Source organism: Gopherus evgoodei, unplaced genomic scaffold, assembly GCF_007399415.2.
Source record: "Gopherus evgoodei ecotype Sinaloan lineage unplaced genomic scaffold, rGopEvg1_v1.p scaffold_51_arrow_ctg1, whole genome shotgun sequence".
NCBI lineage: Eukaryota > Metazoa > Chordata > Testudines > Testudinidae > Gopherus > Gopherus evgoodei.
In genome coordinates this window covers 387,616-393,615 of record NW_022060072.1, presented here as the reverse complement: position 1 = coordinate 393,615, position 6,000 = coordinate 387,616, and the positions used below count along the sequence as shown (strand labels likewise).

Sequence of the window (6,000 nt, the reverse complement as noted above, 5' to 3'; positions counted from 1 at the left end):
CTCCCAGTTAGTTAAAATGAAACACGAACAATAGAAACAGGAACAATAAGATAGTAAAATGACGAAGGTTTTGAACTCTCCTGTGCTCTCAGCCTCTGGACTCCTGCACAGTAGATGCTGTAGCTGCAGTCAAGGTACCAGGCAGTTCCAGACAGAGAGAGTTGATGAGGAAGGTGAAGGATCTTTGTGGTTGACAGTTAAGCTCACCTTGGTTTATGCTGCTTCCCCAGACGTCCACAGGCAAATCAGGTGGGAAGTAGGGCTTGGATGCAGACAACATGTTCCACTCCAGTTGGAAAAGTTGTTAACTGAAAAACTACCCACTGCATCATGCATCCATCACCATTCTTAAAAATATGTGTGGCCATCTCATGACAGATTTCACAACTTTCCTTTGCAAACAAGAGAAGTGGAGAACCCAGTGATTCTTAGAGTTTGACTGGGTAAAAGTTTACACAATTTTTTTCCTGAACTAGTTTTCCTCTTAACAGAAACTTACTTTAAAGCTTATCAAAATAAATTCCATCTGAAATAGAAATACCACACTGGTTCAAAATTCTCATGTACATTATTTCTCTCACATATTCCACTACTCCAATTCTTGGTGTGCGGTTTTACTTCAGAACTCCTTAGTCCAAAGAGGAAAAATGACGTCAAAGAAGATTTTCAGAGTTAACCACCATTTCCTATAATACTAACAAAAACAATGTAACTCTGTTTTCTGGTGTAATTTGGGTTATCACATTAGAATCTTATTCTTCAACTAATAATTAACTTCCTGTTTACTCTAATTTTCATTGGTAACAGTAACATTCAAAAGTTACAAAATATTATCACGTTAGTTTGCTTCTAATCAACCTTTCACCATAGCTAGATAGATAACCTCCTGGTCATGTGACCCTTTCTCATGCTTTTTCTTCAAACCTTCCCACCTCTGCCTTGTTACCAGGCAGGATAGTTCAGGCATGGGTGGTGGGTGAACCCCTGGCTTGGGGAAGCCCCTTCTGCCCAACCCCCACCCCTTCTGTGCCCACCAGAGCCCAGCCCCCACTGTAACCACTGGCTCCTGCAGTGCCCCCAGGCCTCCCCCCTGTGACTGCTGGCCCCTAATAGTCCTAGGACAATGCTCCCAGTTTGGACCCTCCCTCTACTGCAAACCCCCCACAGATCCTAGACCAACCCTGTCCCAGCTCGGTCTGTGGCAGCCACAGCTCACTGAGGAGCTTCCCTGGTTGATTCTCCTCTGTGCCTTTGCAAAAGCAGCTCCTAATTTCTTCCTCGTTAGTATAGGGGTGAGTGTCCCTGCCAGTCCCGTAGGAGACTGGTGTCTGATTCCTCAATGGGAAAGCCAAGCTTTTGCTGCAAACTGCTAACTCAGATCTTCCTGCTGATCAGCCCTGAACCAGGTCTCCGTGCTGCAAATTATTCCAGCATCTAGGAAGGTAACCACAGCAGCCCACAACGCCAGCTCCGGAAGCTCTTTGCTCTTGCTGGGACATAATGTCACAAGAGTATCACTGTTGAGCGTGTGGTGAATCTCTCTGTATTTCCTCTGCTGTTCATGGTGGGGAGTTGCCCCATTTATAACATTTCTTGCTGGGAGAGGGAGGGCAGAGAGAAAAGGTGTTTTCTCTGTTTCCTTCCTCTCTGTTTTCTGTCCCTTCCTCCCCTTCCAGGGTCTCCCTCCCAGCATTCCAGGTTGTGGGGTAACCCCCTCCCTCCACCCGGGACTCTGGAGAATTTGCAGCAAAAGGATCCCATGAGATCAGCAGTGAACAAGGAACGTTTCCACCACCCAGGAGACCCCAGCCTGAGACTAAAGCTCTGGGCTTTGCCTCTCTCCCTTTCTGGGAATCAAAGTCATGTTTTTACAAAGAGCTCAAGACGCTTCAGCCCTGCCCTCCCCAGGATCTGAATTAATGTCACATTTCCTATGATGTGCTCAAAATAAACAAATGTTTCTTAATCCTACAGTGGCATTAATTCAGTTCTCAGTGAGTCCTTCACTCTCATTCCTTAGGGCATTGTGCCACCATGTGGGTGTTTCATTTCCCACCTCAATTTCACACAGATCTATGAACAGCAAAACCTTCCTGTGTCTTTTGTCTGAGCCAGGGCATTCATTTCCATTGAAACCTTCTCTCCTGCAATGGCAGTGGTCAAACAGAGGGACGTGGCCGCCTGCAGCCCTGACGGTGAGACCTTCGCTCTCTTATTATTTCTTGGTATGTCAAGGATGGAAGAAAAGGCTGAGTGCTCACAAAGGCTTCTGGCTAAACACTAAAGCCAGGTGCTAGGGCAGGAGCTGTGTGTGGTCCCTTGACTCCCCCCCGACTTTGGATTACAGGGTGTGTCTCGGTGTATAATGGGGGGGGCCTGTCGGGGCGGGGAGCAGTTGGATAGGCGTGGGAGTCCTGGGGGGTCTGTCTGGGGGCGGGGGTGTGCATAAGGGTCAGGGCAGTCAGGGGACAGGAGGTAGGGTCCTAGGGGGCCAGTTAGGGTGGGGGGGGGTCTCAGGAGATGGCAGTCAGGGGACAAGGGTGGGGTGTTGGGGGGCAGGAAGTGGGAGGGAGTGGATGTAATTAGTAAGTTGATATGTCGGTGGTGCCTTTTTTTATGTGTTCACCCCCCCGATGTTAGAACCTGGCTAGGCCACTGCTGGTAGCAGGGGCAGCGCTAGGCATTTCGCCGCCCCAAGCATGGCAGGCAGGCTGCATTCGGCGGCTTCCCTGCAGAGGGTTTGCTGATCCTGCGGCTCCAGCAGACCTCCCACAGCCGTGCCTGCGGAGGGTCCGTGCCTGCGGGAGGGCCACCGAAGCTGTGGGACCAGCGGATCTCCCACAGGCAAGCCGCCGAAGGCAGCCGGTCTGCCACCTTCGCAATGACCGGCAGAGCACCCCCACGGCTTGCCACCCCAAGCATGTGCTTGGCGTGCTGGGGCCTGGAGCCGCCCCGGCTGGTAGCCACATGGGGCAGTGCCCTGTAAGCCCCTTGCCCCCTGTAGCCACATGTCAGTGCTCTGTGTGTATCCCCCAGCTCCAGCCCCTCAGAAGTTGTATGTGTGGGGGGAGGATGATCTCTGGCACTACATGGGGCAGTAGCCTGTGTATAGCCCCCCAACTGCCACAGTGACCCCTGGTGGCTAAGTGAGGCAGCCCCCTCTATTATTCCCCCCCCCCCACTCACGGGGTGGGCAGTGACCCCTGGTAGCTAAGTGGGGCAGCCCCCCCAGTTATTCCCCCCCCCACTCACGGGGAGGCAGTGACCCCTGGTGTCTAAGTGGGGCAGCCCCCCGGTTATTCCCCCCCCCACTCATGGGGAGGCAGTGACTCCTGGTGTCTAAGTGGGGCAGCCCCCCAGTTATTCCCCCCCACACTCATGGGGTTGGCAGTGACCCCTTGTGGCTAAGTGGGGCAGCCTCCCGGTTATTCCCCCCCCACACTCACCGGGTGGTTGCAGTGACCCTGGTGGCTAAGTGAGGCAGCCATCCCCCGGTTTTTCTCCCCCCCCCACTCACCGGGGGGGGGACAGTGACCCCTGGTGGCCAAGTGGGGCAGCGCCCCCGGTTACTCCCCCACACACACTCACAGGGGGAGCAGTGGCCGCTGGTGGCTAAGTGGGGAAGCCCCCCCAATTATTCCCCCCCACACTCACGGGGGGGCAGTGACCCCTGGGGGCTAAGAGGAGAAGCCCCCCCGGTTACTCCCCCCCCCCCCACACACACTCACAGGGGGGCAGTGACCAGCCGGGATCCCTGGGCAGCGGGGGCTGCGCTGTGCGAGGGGGGATAAAAAAGCCCTCCCACCCCCACCCCCACCCCGTGCCGGTGTTCTGCCCCGCCCCCACCCCTGACTTGGCTCCTCCCCTGTCCCCGCCTCCAGCTGTTTGACACTCCCCCACCCCCACGCGGACAGTCAGCGTCCGCGCACTGCCCAGACTCCGCCCATCCCCCCACGCCATTGGCCCCTGGCAGGGCAGAGTGAGGGCGCAGCGGCTTCAGCGTCTGCTACTGAGCATGCGCCTTCCGTGCTCCGCGCGCCTGCTCAGTCCCAGCCCGACTCCTGGGTCTGACCCGGTGTCAGCGCGTCCGCAGGGACGGGGCAGGGCGGGGTCCGAGAGTTCGGCGGCGCCCCGGGGCATGCTGGGAGACGTAGTTCCTGACGCACCTCGGGCCGGAAATGACGTTGGCCCAACCGTCGAGCGGAGGTGGTTAGCGGTGCGGGTGATGGCCCCCCCCCCGTTCTCTGATTGGCGGAGATACTCCGGAAGCAGGAGCAGCGCGCGCGGGGCCTTCCGGACTGAGACTCTGAGTTCGGTGTGGGGGAGGGGCAGGCGGTGTAAAATGGGGGGGTCGGGGGGGGCTGGAAAATCAGCCGGGGGTGGGGGCGGGGCAGACAGTGTTAAAGGGGGGGCAGTCAGGCGGGGGGGGTGTGTGGAAAACTGTGGCTGTGAATGCCTCTCAGGCTATTGGGAGTGAGGGGGGCGGAAGGAGGTTCGATCCCCCTGCTGCAATGATCCCTTTAAAAGGAGTCTGGCCTCCTCCTTCCTGAGCTACGTTTCCGGTCTCGCTGAGACGCGTGTTAATCCGGAGTCACTGCAAGTGAGAACAGGGAGTGACTCCAAATTAACCTGGCAGATAGGATTAGGATGTGTCTCTGTGGGGAGGGGGTTTCAGTTGTTGCTAAAGGACAGAAAGTTACTCAGTTTCTCTCCTTGTCTCTTTCTCTGCCTCAGGATATTGGGGTTTAGCGTCCTGGTTCAGACGCTGCTGCCACCATTGCGATCTGGGAGCCCAGGCTGAGCAGCTGCTGCTCCCCCAGCGGGATCGGGGCTGGGGAGTGACCGTGAGTAACGCTTCCTCTGTGCCCAGCCAAGCTGAGGATTTTCTCCAGCTGTAATTAGCCCCATAGGTCAACCCAAGGCTCTGCCCACACCAACATCTGAACCAGAGACGCCAGGTGATTCATGGAGACCTCAGGGACTGGGCATGAGAGTGACGCTGCACGAACAGCCCCTCCCCACCCCACATCTCTCCTCCCCTTAGTAACTGCAGGAACCGATCCACCTATAGGAGATCAAGCCCCCAGGACTGGCTGTCAGCCAGAGCGGGAGAGACAGGGGAAGGGAGACACAAGAAGAAAAAGGAGACAGAGACTGAAAAGGGAAGTGGGAGAAATAATTAAGGAGAGAGATTCTCCAATTTCTGACCGGCCCCCACACACTTATTGTTGCATCCTTGGGCAGATTCACTTTGCTATGATCAAGGTGAAGTGCAGGGGGAGGGAAAGACTCTCCCTGTTCTCCCTGCGATGGGAATGTGCTGCTCTGGGGACTGTGTCAGGGGGAAACCCCCAGTGTCACTCTTTTTTTGTTCTGCTCTTCTCTCCCATTTGGTTCCCAGACTTTGTTACTGTGAGAGTTTCAAAATGTCTCGGTGGTTTTGGGCTAGTGGGAGGGGCTGGTCAGTGCTGTAATCAAGTGACCAAACATTTCGCCAGCATAGACTCATAGTACAGTAACTCCTCACTTAACGTCCTCCCACTTAATGTTGTTTCAAAGTTAGGTCACTGTTCATTTAGGGAACATGCTCGTTTAAAGTTGTGCAATGCTCCCTTATAACGTTGTTTGGCTGCCTGCTCTGTCCACTGTTTGTAAGATTCTGTGGAAGAGCAGCAACTTTACAAGGGAGCATTGCCCAAGTTTCTCTTCTCTGCCTCCTCTCCCTCCCGGCGCTTCCCGTTTGGCGACGCTTAGAACTTTCTGGGAGGGAGGTGGAGGAGCGGAGAAGTGCTGCGCCTCCACTCCTCCCCCTCCTTCCCAGAAAGTCCTAAGTGCCACCAAACAGGACAGCGGGGAGGGATGTGGTGTGCTCCGGAGAGGAGGTGGAGTGGAGGTGGACCTGAAGTGGAGCGAGGACAGGAAGAGGTGGGCCTAGAGAATTCCTGGCAAAGTCGGCACCTGTTCTTCTCCGGGGAAGCTGCTGCTGCTGCACAGGTGCTT

At 55.5% G+C, this 6,000-nt stretch overlaps 1 protein-coding gene across 1 annotated transcript in view; it reads right to left on the bottom strand.

Annotated features, from left to right (window-relative positions):
- LOC115643113 (zinc finger protein 850-like) overlaps positions 1–6,000 on the bottom strand; it is a 38,147-nt gene that overhangs the window by 9,602 nt on the left and 22,545 nt on the right. The window lies entirely within an intron of this gene.